General features: G+C 33.7%; 1 pseudogene; it reads left to right on the plus strand.

Moving 5' to 3' along the window:
- Window positions 1–1,394: 1,394 nt before the first annotated feature.
- LOC101956065 (pleckstrin homology domain-containing family A member 5-like) overlaps window positions 1,395–27,869 on the plus strand; it is a 158,234-nt pseudogene continuing 131,759 nt past the window's right edge.

The raw sequence follows: 27,869 nt of genomic DNA on the forward strand, positions 1-27,869 counted from the left end.
CCATCAATCCTTTCATCATGATGAATTTTTACTCATTTATTTCTAAGATGCATCCATTAAAGCATTAGGCTAGTCTATAAGTTAAACTATGAAAGTATTTCCTAAATCCCATGTTCAGAAGTACATGTTTGCTATTCTTAAAAAAAAAAAACTCATGAACACATAGTGAATGAATGTATCTCTTTGCTCTCTTTTGGTTTATATTTATTTCCAATTCCCAATTTAAAAGAGTTGCTTTACCCATGGCCCAAAGCAAAGCATACAGAATGATGTACATATAGTACTTTGAAAGCAAGAAAATTAGAATATAGTTTTAACTTGAAGACTTCATGTAATTTCATAACAGGAGAAGCTTCCTGAATAAATATAGAACAGTATAAGCAAGCTATATCAGTATATGAGCGAATATTATATATGAAATACTCTAGGAAGATTTACCTTATAACTAGTCTAACATATGGAATAAAAGCCTTACTTCTAGGCTTTCCCTGGTTTGTTTTACTTTGAAATACAGAAATCACCCACCTGCAGGCTGAGGTCAGGACTCTTCTGTTTGAAAAAGGAAATATATTGGCAATCCTATTCCTCAGTCCTGTAGAATTTAGACACATTACCAGTACCAGAATTTCATGTATAATGCATGTCAGTGCCTTTATAAAAAAAAAAAAAAAAAAAAAGCTCATAGCTAGCTACCCATTAGCTTTTGCTCCAACAGTATAGGTTATGATGGATCCAGATAGTGCAAGCTGTGCCTAAATAACAAACATTCCCCACTCTGCATCCTCAGGAGCAGAAAATGATTCTTCTCTAGTTTCAAAACACACGCATCTGAATCATGTTTACCTCGGAAAATATTCCCCTGGGTATGAGATGTACAGAAACTCTGTTCTATATTCAGAAGTTTTCCATAAATCAAATATTCTCCAAAAAGTAAGGGTTTTTTTTTTTTTTACTATTTTTTAAGTTGTTGATAGACTTTTATTTTTTTTATTTACATGCAGTGCTGAGCATTGAACCCAGTGCCTCACACATGCCATGCAGTGCTACCACTGAGCTATAGACCCAGCCCTAAAAGTTTGATTTTTAATGAACTCAAAAATATATTTCCTAAATCATGATTTCTGAAAAAGGCATGAAGGAAAGTTCCTTGTACCACACACCACAGTTAATTCTTGTATATAGTGAAGATTCCACACTGTCTAGAAATAGGCATATGCCCTTTATATGCTTCACAGTGTTGTCTAATTGGCTGACTAATCCAATCCACCTTCAAAGAAAAACTAGGACCCAAGCTGCTATTATCACTCAATGTGACTCATGTTCTTGGATGTATCTATTGAGGATGATAGTTTCCTAGTCAGAACTTGTATCTTCTCATGGAAGCAACTGTAGGCATGCCAACTTACCAAGTGAACTTCCTAAAATTTGTGGGTGGCATAAACACCAAGCTTCCTTCACCAGGTTCACCTTCAAGGCCTGGACCACTACTCTTTTCCCTGAAGACCCATTTTGTCTATCATGAAATGCCTCCTACTGCCAAACTCCTTAGTCTAGATGGAGGCAAGAAGAGGATGATGAATGACGTTTTTAAAAAGCCTTCACAAAATTCTAAAAAGTAAGCACCGAGGTATAATAAATAAGAGTATTAAATGTTTATGCAGTTCTAGAATCACAAATTTAATTTTCATATGATTTGCTTATTTTTATAATGCAATATTTTAAATAAACATTCTCCATTAACCATAAACTATAAACGAGTTTCTAGTTATTTAGCTGTACTGATTAATCAATTATATTAAAATTAGCTGAATCCACACAGCAGCATTTGTAAAATAAAATTGGTTACATTAGCTTTTCATGAAGTACTCTAAGAAAATTCCAAAAGGTTTTTTTTTTTGTTTTGTTTTGTTTTTTTTCTTGGGAGTGAGTGGGTACTAGGGATTGAACTCAGAGGCACTTGACTACTGAGCCACATCCACATCCTTATTTTGTATTTTATTTAGAGATAGGGTCTCATTGAGTTGCTCTGCGCCTCACTTTTCCTGAGGCTGGCTTTGAACTCCTGATGCCTGAGGGACTGGGATTATAGGCAGGCATTCAAGGCACCCCGCTAAAAGTGTTTTAAGATAATCATCAGGTTACTATTGAGACTTTTTGAACAGTCTATGCCATTCTTTTTTTCTCAAGTGAGAACTTATATAACTTTGATGTTATTTTAAGTCAAAAATTGTACCACTTAAGTCACTTCACCATCTCATTTGTCCTTTAAGACCCTTTTCCACATGATTAATTTCAGAAATGTCATTCAAATCTCTGAAATAAGTGAATGGAATTATGTTTCCAGCAACATGCTTAAAATTTGATTTCAATCCGATCTTCATTCTTAAGATTTAAATTAAATTAATGAACAGGAAATATCTATGTGTGCCTATCTAGAGTAAAACCTGAAATATTACAACAATGTGTCAAAAGCTGATTCACATCATCCAGCAAAAAGGAGCCAGTGTCAGGCCTCCTGGATCCCTGTGCTGCTCTTGTCTAGTGGGGACCAAACCATAAACAACTAGTCATTGTGGTGTATTGTTTAAAAGTGAATGTGCTGAAGATTTTCTGATTCACATTCATTATCCACTGACCTGTTCTCAATGGATTTCACAAAGAGAAGCAAAACTAATTACCTTCAGCCAGGCTGCCTGGAAAATAATGGCACAGTGATTTAGAGAAAAGCATTCATACTGTAGAGGCTTTTAGGAAGAGTGCATGTTTTTTAAAGTTAAATGTCACACTTTTTTTTGATGGTCAAACTTTTGCATTTGAACTAATGTATCATCATTCCTTTAAAAGAAATCAGTACTAAACAATGAAGACCTCTGTGGACTAAATATCAATAACATTAGTTGGCTTCACCTTATGTCACTTCACCATCTCCTAACAAACTTGAAAACATAGGATATTTTTTTGGGCGATGCTTTAAAACTTAAGAGAGATCATAATGTTATAACCCATTGGGAAGTCTTTGAAAATTTGAGAAGCTACTGCATTCTGGAAATACAAGGTGTCACAAGATCTTAGAGAAAAATAGCCAAACAAAAGAGAGAAAAACATTGAATTATTATTACATTCTTATGGTCATAAAAATGAAGTTAATCAAAAACACACACAAAAAACAAATCTGGCCAAGTTTAGAATATAATACCTTCTCCTAGAAGCTCTAATTAAGTGGTCTTCTACAGGAGACAATAATTATATGGAAATTAATTTAGATAGGGATTTTCAGTGATCCACTTGGCTCCACTTTGGGTATAAGATCTGGAAGGATTTGGAGGAGAATTGCATCATCCTCCAAAGCAGAGGTCAAGAGGAAAATGAATGATACACGAAAATGTAAATGGGAAACTTACACTAGAAGAACTGGGTTAGAGTCACCAATTTGTTTCTTCTACTAAATATTATGATGTCATTTTTAAGCTGAAAATTGTTTAATTGAGCTCTACCTTGTTTCACTGCACTTCCTTGGCTGGGTAAAATTGGGCTGCTGTTTTTAGTCTTCTTCTTGCCTCTTTTGACACAGCAGAGAGCTATGAAGTTAGGGAGGTCCAGTGGCAAAAAATCAGTTTTTGATTTTGATCTCCTGATTTTAATCCTTCCTATTCCTCATATAAACAATCATATAGAACATTCTACTTTTATTCAATGAGGAAAAGATGCAGTGGTACCATTTTATCTAGTTTTGTAGACTCCAACAATTCCCTTAAATTCAAAAATTCATATGAGAATGAAAAAAATTTGCCCTTAAAAGGAATAAATGTTAAAATGAGAAAAATAGTATATTCTGGAATATGCAATCAAAATGTAAATTTTTTTGGTTATTTATAATAGATGTTAATAGGAAGACTAACATTTGCATAAGGGTTCATACACAATATATTGAATAAAATATGGCAATTTTATTTTATTTTTATATGTATTTAACCAGTTCTGTGGACATTGTAGAAGATGTACAAAATGATAGTGATTGCATTGATTTGTATTTATAGTTCTACTAACACAAATTTTCTATTAAATTGGTTATTATTATCTGTTCTTTGTTCATTTTTCATTTCCTTTATTTTGTTCTTTCTTTTTTATATTTTTTCCTTTTTTTGTGAGGGGGATAAAATCATGGTCTTCTTGCATGCCAATCATGTACTCTATCCCTGAGCTACAGTCCTAGCACTTTTTTTTCATTTCTATATACTACCATAAAACACTTGTCTAGAGCTTTCCTTAATGTTCTACCATCATTTCTGATTATCAATATATCTCCTTGAGTGGATATCTTTGAGTTAATGTCTTTATTACTAAAATTACCACACCACTTTATAATGATAGATATGAGTTCAATATACCTTTAATTGAGTTGAATGTTAAAATCAGTTTTTAGAGGAAGCCAAGTGATACCATTCTGAAATGAATGTATGGGACTTTCATAAAATTGGAAAAATTTCCCCCAAAATTAATTATGATTACAGTCTTTCTACTTAAAATGTTAAAAAATAAATTTTAAGATTTTAAAATTTTATTTAGGGCAAAGTATTTCACTTCTCACTTTCAATTATAAACAATGGGTGTTTAAGATAATTTATAGTAACTTTGCCAAAATAGGCTCCCATTTATGGTGAAAATAGCCACTAAGTTTGGAAGTTTTTCATTGTCTAGGGAAAGGTTTATCAACTCTTTAATTCCTATAAAGTGATCAAATCAATCTTTAAAATTGAAGTTGTTCAACTACTTAAAGAGTCTGTATGTCTTCACATATTGTTTTATCAGGAATATTTTTGCTTAATTGGTATTTTACATTCATCTGAAATAAAATTTCCCTTAATCATGATCACAGATAACAGTAATGGCAATTTGAACTGGTTTTGCTATGGATTAAATATGTCTCTCAAAATACCCATCAAGAAAACACAATTCCCACTATTGAGGACACCTAATCCATTCTTGTGACTGGATTAATTTAGTTATTGTAGAACTGAGTCATTTTCAAGATAGTAGGCTTTATAATAGCGAACCCAGCTCAGGCACTGATAACTTCTTTTTTCTGTCTATCTTTCTGTCTATCTCCCTTCCCCTCTCCCTCTTCATCTCTCTCCCTCTTCCTCTCCACCTCTCTCCCTCTCCCTCTCTACCTCTCTCCACCTCTCTCCTTCCCCCTCTCCCTCTCTACCTCTTTCCCTCTCTCCCTCTCCCTCTCCCTCTCCACCTCTCTCCCTCTCCCTCTTCCTCTTTGACACACATACACATACATACACACAAACATAATTTGCCCTTTCTACATGTTTTGATCTACTATGAAAGTCTTTGTCAGCTGCCATCAGTGCCATGTTCTTGGACTTATTCATCTCCAGAATTGTGAGCCAAATAAATCTATTTTTGTCAAAAAATTACCGAGTCTGTGGTATTCTGCTATAGAAAAAGAAAATGGACTAAATCAGGTTTCAACATAACAAATCTCCAAATTACCACCTGCAACTATCTCAGCTTTAATTCCATGCACAGTAATTTCTGCATGTTCTGGGAAGCAAAATGTTGAGAGGCTCTTTATAGCAAGCATAATGTAAGAAAGGCTGCTACTATCAAGTCACACCTGTTTGGTTATTTTTCAAGCAGATTCCAACAAATAAATTATGTTCTTTACAAGCAAGCTGTCTTGTATGTTAGTATTGTTATTGGCAGAGTATAGTGACAAAGCTTTCCTTAGTTCAATCTTTTTAAAAAGTGTAACAGCTTCAGTTCCATCTTGTTTGAACATCTGATATCTGACAATGTGGTTCCATCATCTTTCTATGTCATGTAGATTGTTTTTGGATTAAGTGGAGTGATAATATTAGATCACTGTTTTCCTGGGTAAGGGCAGGCATTCTGTTACATTTTCTGTATTATAATTACTTTTTCAACACATCCCAAAGGATGTGAACAAAATTATCCATCATCTTTTTAATCTCATGTCACTCAGAACCTTTGCCATATTGATTTTATTGTCAGTTATAATTATGACATTTTCTTTACTGATCTTCCCATTCCACATATAATTCAACAATCAGATTCACTCAGTTATTAACTTTGTAAGATCCAGAAGTCTCTCAAAAATAATGCATATGAATAATTAAATTTTTCATTATTCAGCATCACAAAAGAAAATAATTATAGTAGTATCTTGTGGTTAAATGTATGATTATTAAAAAAGAAATATACTGATTCAATAATATGGAAACTTTTGGCTTGGTGTACACAGAAGAGTGTAAGTCAGAAGCAGTATAAGTAGTATTTTAGCAACATGTCTTTTATATATAATTCCATTACTTAGAATTTATGGCTTGAGTAAATCTAAAAATGTTTTTATATTTATACACAGAAAATGCTTAACATTTTATTGCAGTCATTTAAATGAGAAATTCCTTCAATTTTTTTCTATATAGCCTTTGTGTTCCCAAATAATTTGTGAAAACAATTTCAAAATTAGAAAAATGGGAACAAAATAAGGTTTTCATTACATTGGCTTTCTCTATCTTTCAAAAATTTTTCTTTTATTTTTTTTTAAAAGAGAGAGAGAGAGAGAGAGAATTTTAATATTTATTTTTTTTTAGTTTTCGGTGGACACAACATCTTTGTTTGTATATGGTGCTGAGGATCGAACCCGGGCCACACACATGCTAGGTGATCACACTGCCACTTGAGCCACATCCTCAGCCCCTTATTATATTTTTAAAATGTCATAATTGAAGATAATTTATCAGAGTTATTTTGGATTCTTTTTTCTTCATGAAATTCTGTAATGGCATTCTATTCTTAATTTATTTTCCCAACATACAAAATTCTCAAAAAACAATAATAATAATACCAAAACCAATTTTTTCATGCTTCCCAAAATAAATTTTTATGTGAATACTTCTATTAATTAAGCTACAAGAATCATAAGAAGAGAAAATACATTGTGTATATCTCTATCTCAATGTCAAGAATAGAGTATGACAGATACTAGGCACTCTTGTTGATTGAAAGAATACATGTTTAAAATGAGAGGAGATGATGTAATGGAAAAGTATTAAATTTGTTCTCAGAAAGAAATATTTTTTTCCAATTTGCTAGCATTGTGATATTGGGCAATTTAATTAACATCTTTAAAAATAAATTTCCTTATTCTCAGAATATTTCTCAAACTTCCTGGGTTGTTATAATATTTACAGGTATATTTAAAATACCAGCACAGAATCTGCCATCCAGGATCTGCTCAATACAGTGACTAATAAGGAGGAAGGAAGTTACATTAATGCTTGCATTGATTAAAAGACTATTTGCTGCCTAGTAGAGAAGTACCTTTTAAAAATCTAACTTATTAAACAGATAGTATTCTTCCATTAAAATTACAAACGTGTTTTGTTTATCACAGGATAGTTCAGGGATGGATTTCAAACATAAGATATTACCTGAGAAGTCTCTTGAAATTTACTCATTTAACTCCTCAATATCAAAAGTTATCAAATCTCATTTGACTAATTCCTATGAATGAGTGTTTCTGCATTTGGGTCATGTTTCTACCAAATTATAAGTAAAGATGATAAATCATTATATTTTTTCCTCACAATCTCCCTTATTTCTAGTAATTAGTGGGACTATTTCTTGGCTTGTAGCAGCAAACAGAAAGGAATATCTACATTCATGTGAGTTTCACAGACTTCCTGATTTATAAGCAAAATTATGTCAATTACTCACATTTTTTACTCTTTCCAATTCCTTTAAGTATTGCAAAAGTATATTAACCAGAATAACATCCCAAATATTAATATTTCCATCAATCATTTGGATTTTCTCCATACTGATCACTGGAACCTATCAGTCTTTGTATAAATACTAATTATATTCTGGCACAAAAATGTGAAAATGACTCCAAATTAACAGTCTACTATAGCCAGGCTCTAGTAAGTATTTTTCCTATTGATATTTTCGTGGCTGATTTTCTCACAATATATATATATGCTTCCAAATTTTTAGTGAAATTATAAGGTTATAATATTTGGGAAGTCAATTAGTATAAACTAATTCTTAAATTGGTTAAAATAATACAGTACATATTTTCAAGTCAGAGTGACATTAAGAGACTATATTCTCTAGATCTATCACAGAAAAATAATATCCCCAAATCTGTCATGCCCAAACCCTACTAGGGTAAACAAATATTCTGAATTCTTTTAGCTGTTTCTATCGTCTGATACTTAACTAAATAAATCTAAATGATATTCTGATTTTTTTTCAGTATTAGATCTTTATTTGCCTCCTTTATGATACATAATGATACATAGTAGTCTCTTAGACACCTCTCCTACCCTAAATGTGTGTGTGTGTTTATTTATACAAACTCAAAGTTACATAACAATTTTTTTTATGTTGTCAGTAAATATTTATATTTTTGATTATGCAAATATTATTCAAACTAAACAAATTATACATTTACTTTTTTGTGCACACACTCACATTATTTCTTTATTTATTTTCTGTGATTATACCAACTATGCTTTCCCCAGGTCTGTTAAGTGAGTATATTATTTTCATAGTAACAATCCATTAGGGCTGGGTAGCTCAGCTGTTGAGGGCTTGTGTGGTACAGGCAATGTTATAAGAAGTGGTTGTTATTATGGTGTGAGGGATAATTGCCATGGTTTAACATCTTACTACATATTTTCTTTTGCAACAGATAAAATATGGTTTGTGTTCCCCAAGAGTCTATTGTGACTGAAGGTTCGGCTTCCTGGATGTTGCTGTTACAAAGTAATGAGAACTTTACTGGTGTGGCTTTGCATCTTTGGTGAGAAATATGTAGCCCTGGATTTTCTCCCCCTATCTGGTGATATAAGCCTTTCTACACACACACAATCTCCTGCCATGATGTGACTAACTGGGAGAACATTCACCTGAAAAATGCAGGAACCGTAGCCTTGAACTACCCAAACTGTAAGCTAAATAAAGATATTATCTGTATAAAGTTAGCTACCTCAGTCGGATACCACAAGTTTGAGGCCAATCTCAGCAACTTTGCAGGATCTTCAACAACGTAGACTCTGTCTCTAATTTTTTTTTAAAAAATGAAAAGGACTGGGATGTAGCTCAATAACAAACCATCTGGGTTCAGTCTCCAAAATCAAAAATAAAAAAATAAAGTTAGCTTCCTTGGGTGTTTTGTTGTCGTAATAGAAAGCTGACTAATATACCTGTCTAGGTTTCTGTTGTAAGTATCGTGATTCTTGGGTCTTCATTGTTTCCTTTTATAACTACTCTCTTGTCTTTCTAGAGCAATTTTTGAGTGTTTCTTAACAAAAAGATACAAGGCAAATAAATAATATTTTTAAGTCATACATGCTTACAATAGTTATTATTTCATTGATATTTTGATAAAGTAATATTTTCCCAGATAGCTAAAATTATTTCTCTATGTATTTTCACTTTCTAGTAATAGTGTTGGAAAATTGACAGTATATATCTCACAATTTTTTTGTCTGAAACAGTTTTTTCAGTTTCTTGGATTATTTAGAGTCTTCTCACGTGACCTAATCTTCAGCAATTTGCAATCCTATCTCCAACTTTCAAATATCTAACTTTTTAGAACTCCTAAAATTTGAATGTCTAACATTATGAACTGATCATCTAATTTTTGTGTATTTCTTGCATTTATTTTTATTTTTCTATTGCAATTTAATCATGTTTTCTGGGAACTTCTTGAATCTTTATTCAAAGGGACTCCTACTAAACATGTTATAATCTTCACTATTAACTTTCTTTCAAATTGGTTTTCCCATTCTTATTCTTCATATTTTATAATAGCTTGCAATTATTTATTGGTAAAATGTCTAGTTCCTCATCTTTTCACACAGCATGTCTTTGTTTGTTTGTTTGTTTTGTTTGTTTTTTAGTTTTGACTTTCTCTCCTACTCTTTTTTGTATCTTTTCCTTTTGGTTCCTTTAAATGAAAAATGTTTAAACAAAATGTATTTGTTTTAAAATATCTGTATCTAGAATACATAAAAACTCTTACAAATTAATAAAAAAAGAAATATCAGATTGAAAGTGCCTGAAATGTTTGAACAACAACTTAGAAGAAAGCTAATAAGCATATGAAAGTATGCTCAGTGTCATCAATTACCAGTAGATAAACATTCTTTGTATAACATATTTATTTCCCTCTCAAATATTAATTTATCAGATACTAGTGAAAACCCCATGGTTTTGGACCTAAATATGTTTGCCACCTTATTGATTGTGAGGTAGGATAGAAGAAATAAGAAACAGGTAGAAAAGAAAAATAAAAGAAGAAGAGGGCCCATGATTTTTGAGGCCTGTAACTCCCTATGTCAGTACCTCTTCCAGACCTATTGTTCTCAAATTCCTGAGAAATCTATAAATTTTCCTTTGTACTAACTAACTACAACTTGTTGAAACTTTTTATTTATCTAATTATTTACTTATATACTGGTATCAGAATTTACATTTGAAGAGGCATAGATAAATCACCTTTACCACAGATAAGGAAACAAAATGAGAGATCACAGAATCTTGCTTTGGTAGGAATAAGAAAAGTTGTAATAAGTAAGACAAGAAGGAAAGAGTGGCTCTCGTGTCAGCTCTTCCCCAACTCCAAGAAACCCAGCAATAAGAGCTATATCCATAAGGATAAGGAGTTAAGTCCAGGCCTTACACTTGAAACCCAGTATTAGGCCTGCCAAAGTGAAATTCACCACCACCATCTGCACCACTCCCTGCCTCCTGCCCCAGGCTAGTGCCTACAGACAGAGCCTCCAAAACCACATTAACTGCAACTGTGGGTAAGGATTTGTCTCACCACAACACTAGATGGTGTCTTATGAGAATGGCTTATCCTTTTTAGGCACACCCTTATGTCATTCTGAATAAAAATCAACTGCAGAACTGGGAAAAACTTGGCCTAGAGTGCTCTCTAGTGAAACAGTGGCAAAACAAAACTTTTGAACTCACAGCAAACTTGGGAGTAAGGGGATCACCTAGTGCTGAAATGGTGGCAATGCCTCAGGTTCAGAGGAAATAACCTGCTTCAAATTTCTGGAAACAGAGTAACAAAGATAGATTATGAAGACTGAAATAAATATAGAATCTTTCAAAGTACAGATTTTGCATGCCCAAATCATGAAGAACTTTCAGTGAACCTTCACTTAAACTAAGAGACAAAATAAGGCACAAGGAATTTACCATCTAGACACCAATATGTGAAACTCTCTGAACAACTTAAAATCGCTGTTCTAAGGAAACCCAGCTAATTCCAAGAAAACATGAAGAAGCAATTGGTCACTTTATCAGAGAAACTTAACAAAGAGATTGAAGTATATTTTAAAGATCTAACAGAAATGTTTGAGTTGAAAAGTACACTAAATGAAAGTTCAAAATGTGATGGAAGGCATCAAAGAAAAAGATCAAAGGGAAGAATGTCTCAGTGACTGCAAATAAAGGCTAATTGAAAATGCACAGGTAGAAGGAAAACAGGGGAAAAAAAGAATAAACAAAAAAGACAGATTACTTTATATCAAGAGAGCAAACATTCAGGTTATTGGGGCCCAATGGAGACTTGAGAATGCCAAAGGGATAGAAAGTTTATTAAAAGAGAAAATAACATATAATGTACCAAATCTAGGGAAGGATATAAATGTCCAGTCTTTAGTCAGATTCTACTAAACAATATATACTATATGGCATATTACAATCAAATTTAAAATGCTGACAATAAAGAGAGTATTCTCAAAGCAACAAGAGAAAAATAAGTAAATAACACATAAGAGTCTCCTAATTCTTGACAGCAGGCTTCTCAACAGAAAAGCTTATAGGCCAGGGAATAGTAAAGTGAGATCTTCACAATGCTAAGGGAAATAAACAATTGGTAATATTTTACACAGCAAAGCTATCCCTTAAAATGAAAGAAAGATAAAGACAAAGGAAAATTAAAAGAATTTATCACCAAAAGTTGTTCATTGCAAGAAATCCAGAAGGAAGTTCTTCAGATGAATTTCATTGCTTTTATTAAACATAGTACTAGAAATTCTATCAAAAACAACTAAGTAAGAGAAATGGAAGATATACAAGGGCATTCAAATTAACAGCAAATCAAACTGTCACTGCTTGCAGATTACATGCTCCTACACCCAGAAAACCCCAAATACTCCTCCTAAAAACTATCAGGAGATAATAAAACAATTCAACAAAATTAGAGCAAACAAAATAAACATACAAACCTCCATAAGTATCTATATACTGAAAGTGAATTTCTGAAAAATAATTCAGACTTCTAAAGAGAGAGAGAGAGAACGAGAGCGGAGCTCAAGAAAAGTAATCTCATATGCAATGGGTACAGAAATTATTATCCGAAAATAAATTTAAGTGAAGAAGTGGAATATCTCTGCAATAAAATTTATAAAACATTGATGAAAGAAAATGAAGATGACACATCAAAAAAGAAAAAAAAAAGAAAAAGATGTTCTTTAGTCATGATACATTTCTCCTGCTAATTTGCTTTGTATCTGGTTAAACCTTAGGCCCAGCCAGAGAAACTGAAAAGGTAGAGGAAAAGTCTCTCATTGACTACAATGACCATTTTACAAATTAGGGAAGAGATTAGAGAGAATTTTATTTGTTGCACAATATCACAAACATACATTCTTTAATTTTGTTTTGATTTTATGCCACTTCCTTGCTATTATAAGGAGTTATAAAACTGCTATTGTATTTTACAAGTTTTCTCATTGATTTTCTGATACTTTTTTTTTTAAATGCACTTCTAGACTTACTTGGGGGAGGCATCTATCATCCCAAACACATGTCTGCTTTAAACTGTGGGTGGGTAAATTCTCCTGAAGAAACTCAGGTTCTTTTTGGTGGAAACAAAAGGGGATTGGATACTGAGGAAGCAATCAACAAGTATCCAGATTCCCTAAGATACTTTGAAAATAATGCCACAAAGCTCTAAGATTATGGTGCCTAAGTAACTCATCTGATCCTATTTTCACATCACATTTATTTCAGGAATATGATGAAATGGCAATAAGAGTATTGAAATTCAAACAGAAACAAGATTATAAAAGGAAATTTTCATTCAGGAAGCATAAGAAATGGACTTAAAATTGCCAGTATTTGAGTGTTCTTGGATACAAATCCACAGGATGATTAGATGATAAAGACTAGAGAGATGGGTAAGAACTTCTGAGAAAGATTATGTATCCCCATTTAGTGCCATGTACTTGAACTTGAACCACTTATTGTCTCCAAAGCAAAATCTTTGATGGTTGATTTTTAGGTCAGAATATTAAAAATTTCTAACCTTTTGAAAGACATTATGGCAATTCACACTACAATGAATTCTTTAAAAGTGAGTACACACGACACACACACACACACACACACACACACACTCACACACATACACTCACAAATCACTGGAATTAACTGTTAAAATTAATTATAATTATTGTGAATATTGTCATTCTCTATCCAATTTAGTCTTAATATTTTTTACTCTTGAATTTTAAATATAACTTACAGAAGAAAAATAGCCTCTAGTTTTTTCTTAAGTATTCTGAAAGTCAAGAATTAATTACTGTGGATTAACAGATAAATTATAGCCTCAAAGTTCTTAAAAAGTCTATCCATGCTTACTTAGAAATGAGGCTATTTTACTTTCCAGGAATCTGTCATATTTTTTAGATGTGGTTTAACCACCATGGTGACTGGCAACCAAGTCTGCTACTATAAATCAAATAGTTACAGATAGTTGCCTGAAGAAAAGGGTCCTGATTCTCTTCTCTCTGTCTGCCTCTGTATCTCCATATATTTAAATTGTTCTGACAAGTAGCACATAATATCTTCAGGGTGGATTCCTTTTCTATGAGAAAATCAGAGTAAAGAAGATGAAAATAGTTGACAACAATGACCAGACTTTCACACATTCCAATCTATTTTAAGATTGTTGCTGAACCTCAGCACAGCTGCTTTTTCAGAATAAAAGAAATAAATTTTTTTTCATAGTATTGATACCTTCTTACACTCTCTCTTCTCTTACTATGCAAAGCAATTTAGGTCTTCCAAATCATGGGTGAATATAATAATGAACCTCAACTTTGCTCTGTAGTCATCCTGGATACAAATACTTTAATATTTCTTGATTTGGTTTGATAGACTCTCATTTACACTCATAAAGAAAAGACATGAAAAATAAATGGCATTAAAAATAAAAGACATTAAAAATAAATGGCATTTCCCAATATTAAAAGTTTGGCTTCAGATAACTTGATAACATGGACAAGTCAAGTTTCTAATTAAAAGAATGAAAACCATTAGTTGTTGTTTTATTGTACACAGAAGTTTCCCCCAGCTATCCACTTGTATCACATGCATTTACAACAGTACTACTGACTTGGAACCAACTCAATTTTTAATACAGTTTGAGTTCTTGATCCTTGAGAAAACATAAAATCATTTCCTATTATGCTTACATGTTATTCTCCTTCTTCTTGCCATTCAGTAGTTTTAACATTGTAACTGATTATATTATCTCTCTTTCCTCCATTAATACATTGTATGGAAATTTCATTATATTTTCTGGTTCTACCTAGTAATGTGATAAAGTATAGTGGAAATTTGTTGTTATAAGATTATTCTGACATAAGAAATGCTCTAACCCTTCTCTCAGGAAGAGAGAAATGCTCTTTCTTGTGTGTGTGTGTGTGTGTGTGTGTGTGTGTATACACACACACACACACACACACACAAGAAAGAGCGATGAAGAAGCAAGACCCCTTCTGGGAATCCAATGATCAGTGAGGCTGAATCAATCTCTGATGGAGACTATTATAAAAATAAAGCTGAAGAACTTTTTAAAAAAATTCTAAAAGGGCAAATTCTAGATTTTGGTCTTAGAATACCCTCAATGCCACCAAAAATTTTTACTGAGAGACACATGCTTTTACTTTGGTTTTGGAAATATCACTTGGCTGAACAGGAATAAGCAAAAATTTGACATGAAGAATCAAAATAAATGCATGGTAAATGTAGGCAGACCTAGGCCACTACAGGGACCAGGATGATGCTGCTCCATGCCCTCTTCCTACAGAAAGAAACCTGAATCTGCAGCCAAAACATCACTCTTTGAAATGGACGTACAGTTTTTGTCATATATTATTTTAGGAATATCCCTACAGAGGATATGAGGAATTATTTGATAGGCATAGAGTTTTGGCCCTGCGAAATGAAAAGCAATCTGGAGATTATTCATACAACAATATGAATGTATTTTGTTATTACTGAACTATTTACTCAAAACTGTAAATTTAACTATTTACTCAAAACTGTATTTTACAACATTTTTTTATACAGTTTTGTTATGTTGCTGACCAGCTCAAATTCATGGTTATGGTTTCTCCATAACTTTAATCTTCAGAATAGCTAGGATTATAGAAATGGACAATTGACCCCAGTTAAATATTATTTAAAATTTTAAAAGGGAAAAGGTATACAAAATGTTTGTGAAATATTTATATGATTTTTTTTTGGGGGGGGGTTTGATCTACATTAGGTAAGTAATAATGGTCTCACTAACAAATAAGAACCCTGAAATTCAAAAGAATTAAGTGAATTATCTAAGTGTTACTGCTGTTGGCCAGTCACAAGTCCTTGCTTCCCTGATGTTGAAGAATAACACCAGAAAAGAACACGCCAAGGCAAGGTCAGAGTAGAAATTGGAAGCTTATTAAAGAACATCAGAAAAGACTTCTCCCGAAGGAAGAAGGGGAGCCAAGAGGTGGAATCCAGTTGGCGGGAAAATGTGTTCCCCTTTTTATAGGTTTGGTGATGGAATGCAAGGGGGAAGGGTTAGGACACAGGTGGGCCAAACGGGCAGGAAGGACTTTTTATCACTTTTTGGGATGAGCTTATCACTTCTCCAGATCTGTTGGGGGCTGTTTCCTGGGTTCCATTAACATTTTTGGGGGGGTGGACTTTGGCCTAGGGCCTTTTCGGGGACTTCATTAACATTCCATGAGTTGTCCTGTGTTTCCAGAATCATTCCCAGCATGGCCTCCATTTTAGATTTCACTTGATATTAGACCCGATTTACCTAACTACACTGACTACCTAATTTTAAATCTGACTTCATAAGGTCAAATGCCTTTATAAAGGAGAAACTAATTTGAATTTGGCAGTTTGATACAGAATTCATGTTGTCTCCACTAACCCAACAAAGGTTCTGAAAATGTAGTTTGGTATTGAAAGAAGGTTCGGGTTTTAGGGAATAAAAAGTTAAATGTGGGAATCCATGGTGCAAGCCTGTAATCCCAGTAAATTGGGAAGTTGAGGCAGGAAGATTGCAATTTTGAAGCCAGTCTCAACAATTTAGCCAGACCCTGTCTCACAATGAAAAAGTAAGAATGAAAAGAAAATCTCAGGGTGAGGCTCAGAGGTTAAGGACCTCAGGTTAAAACCTCAGTGAGAAAGAAAAAAGAAAGATGTAGTTGGAGGGAGGGGTGTGGAGGAAGGAGAGAGAGAGAGAGAGAGAAAGAGAGAGAGAGAAAGAAAAGCAGAAGGGGAAGGGAAGGATGGGTATGCTGAGAGCCATAGCCAAGTAGGAATGACACATGGCATTTTTGGTTGAAAGGTGAGGCCAGCAAGCCATTGAGATGATAATGATTATGTTAAGAGATGCATTCAATTGGAGATTAGACCCCTGCTGCCCTTCTCAGCTGGCTACTTTGGAGCTCTGGGGGACTCCAGGAAAGTTCCCATTGGTTGGGGAAGTGCGGTAGGAGGGAATTCCGGAAGAGGGATTTCCTGTTGGTGTGTGTGTGTCCCGGGAGGAGCCGCATGGTGTGGTTCGGCATTTTTCCTGGGAGCGTGTGTGGAGTGTGCTGGTGGAATTCAAAAATAAAAGTTTGTTCCTGCTTCAGTGGCTCCTGATTTGTGCCCAGCAAGACTGCGGCATGGGAAGAAAATTTAAAGTATGTCAGGCACCAGATAAGAGGAAATAATTGTACCATCTAGGAGCCTTGAGAGGAAATCCACCTACCTTAAGTCATGGTTTTACCCATATTCATCCCTGATTGATACAATATCATTCTATTTTTAAATAATATTCAGTACAGTAGAAAGACAATATCATTTACCTTTTCTTCAGCAAAAATTATGAAGAAAGCGGGGCGCAGTGGTGCATTCCTGAAATCTCAGCATCTCAGGAGGCTGAGGCAGGAGAATGAGTTCAAGGTCAGCCTCAGCAATTTAAGGAGGCCCTAAGAAACTCAGCAAGATCCTGTCACTAAATAAAATATTTAAAAAAGGGCTACAGATGTGGCTCAGTGGTTAAGCACCCTGAGTTTAATCTCTGGTATGTATATATCTACATACTATTAAAATAAAGAAAAAAGACATCTTGGAATACCATCTAAGTGAACTAGTAGAGGCTATTTATTTAGAGCTTTCAACCACAGGAACCATAACTTGCCTTTGGTAGAGAGTGAAAGTCAGGTAAGGGAGTGAGAATGCTTTCTAGTAAATAAATAAGTAGATAAGTAAATAAATAAATAAATAAACAAGCTTAAGTACACTTTAACTAGGATTTGTTGGCATAAGGAATCTGCATGTGGGGTACCTAAAAGGCAGGGTATCCTATGTGATTGGTTTTGAGGGAAAATGGTCCTGAAGAACCAGTTAGATACTCATAATCCATTAGCAAAGTCCTGGGTATTCTGTGCTGAGTGCTGCAGAGATTATTATTTGGCCTCTTGGTCTGTTTGCTACAGATCTCATATGTCCAAGTATATTCATTCGACATATGGTTGATTCTATATTTACTCAAGCATCTGGGACGGATTTAGAAAATCTAGATTAGGAATAAAGGAGGAAATGTGAGTGTGTTGACAGTTTTATAGGTAGTGAGAAAGGTGTCAATAGGAGTCATATCCAAGGTGAATGCAAAAGCAAGGTCTGACACCTGAAAAAACCTTGAGTAGTTAAAATAATTAAATGCTACTTTACTCAAGCCAATGTTCACAGTATTATCTCAAGAAGAAAAGGGAAAAAAGGGAAAAATAAAATCTGCAACAAAAATGTCTGGTTTTTTTTTCTAATTTTTCAGTATTTAACCTGAAAAAAAAAAGAGTTCATTCTCTCCTGAACACCTGTCAAGTATGCAGTTCTTGATGACAAGAAATCTCCACAATTCATTTAAGGAAGAAATCATTCAAGCAAAAAACTTAGAAAAAGAAATTATGTAAAGCTTAAGTTAAAATACATTCAATGTTTTTCAATATAGAGTTATTCTTATGAAATATGTAGTCATTCAGTTGTCTCAAATCTACTTAGCCACACTTTTCCACACTGCTAAATGAGTCAATTCACGTTAGAAAGAAAGAAGTTTAAAAATAAAGCCTACAAAATTATTATTAGACTATCACATTAAAATAGTTTCCTCTTAAAAATTAGCAAAAGTACAATTTTTATTTTCTCCATTCTTCCCTATTTTGTTTCTTTCCTCTTTCTTTTTCTTCTTCTCCTTTCTTCTTTCTCTTCTTTTTTCCCTTTCTCCCTTCTTCTTTTTTCCTTCTTTTATCCCATGATAAAAAAATATTTTCTTTTATTTTTTTGTGATTGTATTAACCATCATTTTATTTCCTGAATTTTCTGATGCTTCATATGTTGGAACCTTTCTGACCTGGGAGAAACTGTCTTCCCAGGGTAAACCAGTTTCTGGAATGAGTATAAAATGACCTGTAAGATCCCATTCATGTGCCAATCAACCAATCTAAAGCTCATGCCCAGAATGAAGCACCTCCTTTGTTGAATTCTCACATGCTTCCTAAACCCAGAGGGCACTTTTAAGTAGCATGCATGGCCTTGTGTCTCTCCTCTTAGAATCTCTTAAGTAACAAGTTATCTTTTTAACAGCAATTGCCTTCTGATCTGCTAGACTGACTATACCTAAATAATAATAAAATTTACATTTTAAAAGAGCAATACCTAATGGAAAAGGTGTCAGTGAATTGCTGAGTGAGGAAAAAAGTTAGCTCAACAATTTTTTACAGACTTTCTCTGAGTTCAAACAACTGATTGGTTTTCTGATGAATTCTCAAGCTGTGCATGTATATAGTCCTTAATGAGCACTAATGCCCTGACCTTGTTTGAGGAAAGCATTCTGAAGTAAATTTATGGTAGGTGGAAAATTACACTTAAAGTATCTGGAGCACTTTTAATTTTCTTATCCTCAGAAAATAATAGAGAATTATCAAGCTTGCCCCTACAACTAGTTATGCACTTCTTCAGAACAAATTGAATGGCTTCATTTTTCAAAATAACCATCCTATAGGAGCTCCCAAATAATTTAATCTCCTTCCTCAAAATGAAGGATTCAAGAGAAAAAGTATTTACCAGAGACAGATACACATAAAAAGCATCCATAAGATTTTCAAGAATAGAGGCATTGTAATGGAGAATATGAGGATGGTTGGGGTCCAAAACCAGTGTTCTCTGGTCATTTTTGATGACCTACTTCCTCAGGACAAAATCTTGGAGCACATCCTCAAAAATATAAATTTGTTTTTAAAGCATAAGCATATATATATCTGTCCATCCACAAATTAATAGTGAAGCATAATTTATTTCCTAAATTCTAGAATGAAGCAAAGAAATTAAACATATCATTTTCTTTTTACACCATGTTGCTTCATTTATGGCAACCTCTCCAATGCACCTATGTCATCTTATAGAACTTAATTTAGGCGATTACACCTTGCTATCTAGTTCAGATTATATAAATGCCTGCTTGACTTTGTCCTTACTTCCTGGCTCTCTCCCAGTCTCCACTACACATTCTTTACATGGCAATATTTTTTAAACATTAGTCAATTTTTGTCTTTCTGGATAACTTCCTCCAATGTCTTCCAACTGTCAGAAGTTGAGTTGTATAGATATAATGTTAGAAGAGATTCGGTATGCAAGGGTTTTGAAAAAGAGCCATTCCCAGGGAAACTGAGAGGGAGCTGTTTCCAGGGAGGAAATGGGAAAATATGACAGAGAAATGGATAAATCCAAGCAAGGATGTGATATTTCCATGGAGAGCAGCTTCAGCCTGAGTGCACAGAGCCACTCCAACACTAGACAGAATATGAAGTCTTAGTGTTTTCCCAACAAGCAGTTGCACCTATTAATTAACTAATTGTTTTCTAGGAATTGTTTTCAGATATTTCTTTACAATGTCAACAAGGCAGACTTCAACAGCATGGGGATTGTTCCTCCAAAACGGATCCCTAGAAGAGAACACTGCAGGTTAAATATACACACACAAAAAAAGAGCATACATATCTCCAGGGAATTGGGCACCAATGCTATCCTTTATGTAATTCCATTTAGAAAAGAATCTATATACTATGACTTTGTAAGAACCCATCTTCTAACTATGACTTTGTTTGATGCATTCCTGACTATTTCTGCAAACTTATCCCCCAACCTTCATCATACCCAAACTAACCTGTGTTCTTTTGCTTTAACCAAACAAGTTTGATTCTTATGGCCTTATTCGCTCACCCCTCATTGTCATATAATTTATTTAATAAAATTATTCTGATGTGAATTAAAATGGTGTCTTCTCAGAGTTCTTCTCTCATCCTTTGTTCCAAAGAAATTTCTATGCTACAAATTCTTATCTCATGAATTTGTTGTAGTTTTATGTAGCACTTATTGCCATCTGAAATTATGCTATTTATTGTTTTATTTCCTCTATCTCTCCTTGTTTCAACATGAAATCCATATCTGCCTTGAGTACCTTTTTATCCCCACCACAATCACCCTTTTATCCTCACCACACAGTGCCTGACACATGGAGGTGAGCAATGATGTTCAACTTTCTATTTATTAATTTTGGTTAGGATTCTTGAGTGATCACATTGAGGTACCTTGCCTTGAACTTCCAGCTTCTGTAAAAAAGAGAAGCTATTTCTTTTTACATAAGTTGTATTTTAAGAGTCATCAGTATATCTGAACACACACATACAGATTATTGCTTGAGAGTTCTGATTCATAAAATGCCATTGATGTCAAAGTTTTACTCGCAATGCCTTAAAAAAGAGACAAATTTAGTTTGTCTATAGCCAACAAGTATTGTTCTCCAAGTTTCTGTTCATGGGTTGGAGCAAATACTTGTAATTGGTTATTTTGTGTTTAAAAATTAATCCAACTGAATAATTTGTTGAGTAAAATTTAAAGGAACTCATTGATTTGGAGTGAGATCTTGCATTAGACCCCAAAGTTCTTACTTTTAGTTTGGTCTATTTTCTAAGATTTTCTTTGGTTGCAGATAAAAGGTATGAAGGTTTAAAAGGCTAATTGTATAGACTAAGTATGGATCAATATTTATACATGAAAACAGATAAAATATCCATCATATTAATACATTAGCATAAATATTATATATCATAATTATGTAACAAAACATATTCTGTATATTTTTAATCTTATGTATAAGTCAAAATTATTTCATTTACATCATTATAGATTTTTTTCCATCTTTGTCAGAATTCTAATATTTTACAATTAAAAAGAGTCTTGAAAATCAGTAAACTAGTCTATTTTTATAAATAAAGATATGGGATTTCTTCCCTGAGTCTCAGAAATCTGGGAGCTATGGATATGGAATATAAGTCATAATTCCTAATATTTACTCTCTTTTCTTCAAAGTTTTGCATAAGATTCTATGTATTTCCAAAATTGATTTTGAATACAGAGACATTTCTTAAATTCTTGTGGTAGCTCTGTTGACAACACTTTATTTGAGTTATACTGCCATACAGTAGTGCATCTTCTCGAGGAATAAGAAAGTCTGTCTTTGCTAAAAAAAAAAAAAAAAAAAAAATGATTATTTTGTTGACTAATAAAAGTTTGTATACATTGATCATATAAAACATCTGGTCCCACATACATTGTGGATTAGCTAAATAGAACTTATTTGTGTTTGATTTATATATTACTTCCATCCTTTTCTTTTGGTGAAAATTCTTAAAATCTAGTATCTTAACTATTGTCTATAATACAATACTTGATTATTAACTATAGTCACCATGTTTTAGTATATCTTCTAAATTTATTCTTTCTAATTGAAATTTTATATTCTTTAATCAATATCTCCCCAATCCCTCCTTTCCCAGGTCCTGGTAACCACTATACTACTCTCTACTTTTATGAGTTGAACTTTCTGAAATTCAACATATAAATGAAATCATGCAATCTTTGTATTTCTATGCCTGGCAAATTTTATTTATCATAATGCCCTCTGTTCATTCATGTTGCTACAAATGACGAGATTCCTTTTTTTTTAAAGCTGAATGGCATTCCATTATGTATATTTACAAAATGTGCACAAATTGATTCCATGTGTTAGCTATTCTGAACAATGCTTCAATAAACATGGGAGTGCAGATATCTCTTCAACACACTGATTTTATTTCCATTGGATATATAAACAGTAGTGGGATTGCTGGATCATGTAGTAGTTCTATTTTTTTCTCTTTCTTTCTTTCTCTTTTTCTTTTTTGCTTTTTTCCCCCTCAGTACCCATCACAGAGTTTTCCATAATGGCTATACGAAACACATTTGCCAGTGTACCAGTGTTCCTTCTTCTCCATCTTCTCCAACATTTATCTTTTGTCTTTTTTATAATAGTCATTCTGATTGGTATGAAGTGATATCCTATTGTGCTTTAACTTGAATTTCTCCGATGATTACTGATGTTTAGCATTTTTCATATGTTTACTATTCCTTAACACTTTATATAATAAATCTAATATGTTGTAAATTGAAATAAGATATATAAAAGGACATATTTTAATATAAATGTTGTTATATTTTTCATATAATTGAATTCTGCTATCTTTATTCCTTATCACTATTGTTCCTTATCACTACTAGGAAACTATCAACTGTAGAACTAAAGAAAAACCCAGTTAACCAGCTGTCATACACTGTGATCCCACCTGTCTCATCTCTGGTCAAGCAGTCCTTCCCACTTATTTCCATAATAGCTTTGGGGCACTTAAAATTAAGGAGAACTTTCCCAGCCCCCAATTCTATAACTCATTCATTCAGGGGAAATTGCACTGGACTTGGTACTAAACATTAGGAAAGAACTTTGTTTGCTCCTCTCCTTTCTACTTTATAAGATAATATTTTTAAATAAAAATATCTAGTCTCTCCCTACTAACTTGATTTTCTCCAGCAAAACAAACAAACAAACAAACAGAAACACTGATGCCTCTTATTTTTGAGTTTAGGAGAATACTTTAGACCTATGGGATCAGGCATTTTTATATCTGGGATTCGCCTGACAGCCCAAGTCCTGACCTCTGCCCTTGGTCTTGAGTTCATTGTTAATTAGATTAAATATACAAGCTCTAACAATGACTTCAGTTCTGTAGTCATAAAATTGAGCCTCCTTCACAAGTAAATGACAATATTTTTCTTAATAACAAGCAACAGTAGAAGGATACCTATGAGAATACCCTATCTACTTTTGTTTGAAGAGTTAGCTCAATGAAATGATGGGAAATCCAAAGGCCAAGGAGGTTTTTACAAAGATCCATGTTTAGAACTTACAGTCCTAAGAATAATAGTGAATCAAAGAGAAACTGATATTACCTACAAAATAAAGTTTAATTTTTTATTAGATAAATTATGCCAAAAGAATGAGAATAAAAGGTAATTATTTCAAGGAAAGAGAGATTTCTTCAAAAGGAAAACTAAATCTTAGAAAGATGTATTTTGAAATGAATTTCAGAAGATCAGAAAAGAGAGATATTAATAAGGGAAATGAAAGATAGAGTAGCTGGAAAGAGTATGTTGCTTTAGCTATTAATAAATCAGCTAGTATGGCTAAGGCTCAAAGATATCACAATAACAGAACTCAGAATGTAATGACTTCCCAGGCAAGATTCACAACCCAGAAAATATTGAGAAATTTCCTCATATACAGAAAAAAACACTGGAATTAGTGCAGGCATTTCAAATTATTACAGAAAACCTAGAGAAGATCATAAAAGTTATTGTTGAATACTAAGGGATTTATGGGGTACATTCTAAAGTGATCCCTATACTCATAGGTAGGGTGAAGGTATTACATTGTAAGGGTCCGGCGAAATGTCGGAGGAAGAGACCACAAGAGACCAGCTTCATGCAATGAGTAGGAGGGAGTTTATTGAAGAAGATCCTAATTCAGCACACTGAGGCCCAAGGCTCACTCAGGAAGGGAGAGAGGCCCAGAGCCCAGAACAGAGGTCAAGCAGAGCTTAAATACACTTTTGGGGAGGGTGGGGGGCTTTGCATACATCAGAACAAATCATCATGAGGCACGGGAAAATTGAACAACAACTCAGACATGATTAGCACATTCATTGGCTGGAACAGGTCGGGCGGGCGGGGGTGATTGGTCACTCCTAAGCGGGGTACACATGCAAACTGATTGGTTCGGGCCCTGTGACAAACTGCACAGGGCCCTAGGCTAAATGGCCAGTAGGGCGTTGTCTTGGCTATCTCAGGAATTTCAGTTTCTGGGTGTAGCAGAGGAACTTAACAATACCTAGCCTTTTACATTTTAATTCAGGCTTTGCAGCTTAGAAACTTTACTCTTTCAACATGTCCTCTGCACACACATTGCTGAAAAGTATATTATATTAGGATTCACTACAGAATAGAAGGTAGAGAATATCTTACACAGAACCCCTACTATCCCATAGTTAAAATTATATAACCAGAAATAAGTAGTAAAGCTACAGTAAATGCTTAAGGCAAATATTAGTTTATGAGAAAATGGATACTAGGTAGAATTTTCTAACTCAGGATGAGAAAAAAGAAAAGATTTTTTTTTTTTTGAACAGTGAATATATGTGGAAGGTCTATTATTTTTTTTTTATGGGAGACCTTCAAAAAATATTTAGAAAAGTGTGTTAAAAACTAGCAACTGTAGGACAGACTGTGCAGTCACAGGATGATTTCTCAAGAATATCCCTACATATTCCATGTGCAGTCAGAACATCACACTAGAGGTAGATTCTGCCACATAATGGTATGAGTTGAAATGGAACACAGGTTCAACTCATCAATCACAGGTCAGCAATCACAGTGTGTTGAAACATACATGGTAAATGTATCAGTCATATCTAGGAACCTAGTTGAATAAATTTGAGCCAGAGTTATGTCAATTTAGGAATCTTCTCAAGATAATTTTATAGCAAAAACAATTATGAAAATTGGAGACAAAGTTTTCCTTGGAGGCAAGTTTCATAGGCATGAGCAATTCCAAAGCAAGGAAGACAAAGAGCAGCCCAAGGAAAGAGGACAGAAAATGCCTGGTCTTGAGTCAATGAAAATGCTATATCACCAGACACAGCTCAAACTCAGTATTGCATTAGGAAGACAGGAACATGGATTTTGGGGAGAAATTTAAAAATAAGCATCAAACTATCAGGAATTAAGATTTGGTTCCTGGACTGCCAACAGTTTAAACCATTATCAGAAGGCAAGAGTGGTTTCAATGACATTCTTTGAGAGAAGAGCAAGCGGAAATGATTTTATACATTACAAAACTAGCCATTCTATTTCAGGAACTGGTCAATAGTACAAAATGAAACAATAATAAGAACATCAGCATCTCCTGATTTTTTTTTTTCTCTCAATGCCAACATTGCTCCAATTTTCATGAATTGCTTAAAAAATAAATAGTTAGAATGGTTTCTCTCTCAGCCTTTCTTGCTCCTGTTCTAATTCTCATTCCTTTATTAATATCTATTCCAGAAGCTTAAACAGTTGAAGGTCAAGATTCTTCCTGCACTACTTTTATGAATCCAGTCTTCTTCACGCCCCAACGACTGAATCACTTCCTCTGATGGTGAGCCAACAGAATCAAATGATCTTGCATTTGTCTCCTTCCAGCAGGCTGTAGTTTTCTTCTTTTACTTCAAAACACAGAAAAAGTCATGTGAAATGTTGGCTCATGTTGTAGTACACTTAATGAAATGATGGGCTCTATTGTCTAGATTACTGGAAAAGGAATCAGACAACTTGTGTACTCCAAATTCATAGAACCCCAGCCTGCAATTTGGTGCCACCTGGTGGCAGTTGCTTCCCAGTTTTAATAATCATTGAGGATGATGCTGGGTCTTTTAACAGTCTGGAACTTCTGGGACAGAGCAGTGATTTCAGGATTCTGCCTAGGAATAGACTTACTTCCATGGTGCAGCCTGAAACCAACAGTCAGTAAGTATGGATACAGGAGAACGTGAGAATCTTCTCAAGATGAAATTTCAGCTATTTTTCTTCTTGGCCTCATCTTTAGAAGATAAAGACTCCTTCTTTCTAAGAACAGGTTGGGCATGGGATGAGAGTTAATCAATAATTCCATTATTTCCAAACTTGGATTGATTTGGGGTGAACTACCATGGGAGTATATTGAATTATTTTTTCTGGTTCATTTATTTTCTAATTTTAATCAGCATCTTTCCAAGACCTTTATTATAGTTTGGCTAAGCAGTCACAGTAGCCTCTTAACCAATTTGTCAGAGTCTTAAAAATTTGCTAAAGTAGACTTCTTTCCCTAAATGGTTCCCAGACACATTCTCTTGACTTGTTTGGGTGCCCTTCCTCTGTGCCTCTTTACCATCTTGAACAAATATTTCTATAAAGTCATGTCACCCTCTCACAATTTATTGCTTACTTATCTGCCCTCTTGACTTTGGGCTGCTTTGAGATGATGACTTGTAGTCACTTTATTCCCAGAATTTACCACAATGCCTAGAAAATTGGAGATGTTTATTATTTTAAGTCTGCTTCCCGTGACTTTAACAAAATCCCTGAGACTGGATAATTTATAAAGAAAAGAAGATTATTTGGCTCATAGTTCTGGTAGCTGGGAGGTGCAAAAGCATGACACTGGCTGGAATGTGCTCAGCACCTAGCAAGGGCCTTTTAACCACTTCATAATGTTGTAGAGAGCACCACATTGCAAGACAGAGGTAAGAATGCTAGCTTGAGTCTGTCTTCATCTCACAAAGCCACTAATGTCATTCATGGGGTCCCCATCCCCATGACCTCTTTTCATTCTAAATACCTCCCAAAGACCCCACCTTCAAATATTCTTAACATATGATTTGGGGGATCAAGTTTCCAATGCATAAAATTTTAGGGCACATACGCAAATCATAGAAATTTTCTATGTGCTAATTTTTATATTCACTCTACTTGACACATTCATAATATTATAGATCATTTTTTCATTGACCCTCTAGTTCTTTCAAGAATATTTTAATCATAGGAGAAGAATTACAGCTTATGTGAAGATAGCCTGAAAGAATCTTTGTCTAAAATGTTAGCATTTACTCTATTGATTTAATATAGATGCTAAATGTTGACACCCAAGATATTAACTTTAATGTTAGTATTGTCCATATAGAAATAGTTTACCCTGTATCTTTATTTTTATTCATTTTTTAGCTAATATCAGACAACTATTATTTACAAGTATTTTTATGTACCAACTAGGAGCAAGACATTGCACTGTCAATGTGGACATTAAAAAAAATAAATGTTATAAATTTGTACCATCCTTTGTATCTAAACTATAACTAGAAAATTAACATTGAGAATTTTCATAAAGCTTATGATACAAGATCATTTTTTTAGAACTCAGAGTATGTATCAGATATTTTATTAATTATTTTTATAATGACCTAAATGGCATATGTGCCTGTCATACCTCATGGAGATTAACTGATAGGAACATGAAAGAATCACTCAGG

The sequence above is a fragment of the Ictidomys tridecemlineatus genome, chromosome 9 (genome assembly GCF_052094955.1).
Source record: "Ictidomys tridecemlineatus isolate mIctTri1 chromosome 9, mIctTri1.hap1, whole genome shotgun sequence".
NCBI lineage: Eukaryota > Metazoa > Chordata > Mammalia > Rodentia > Sciuridae > Ictidomys > Ictidomys tridecemlineatus.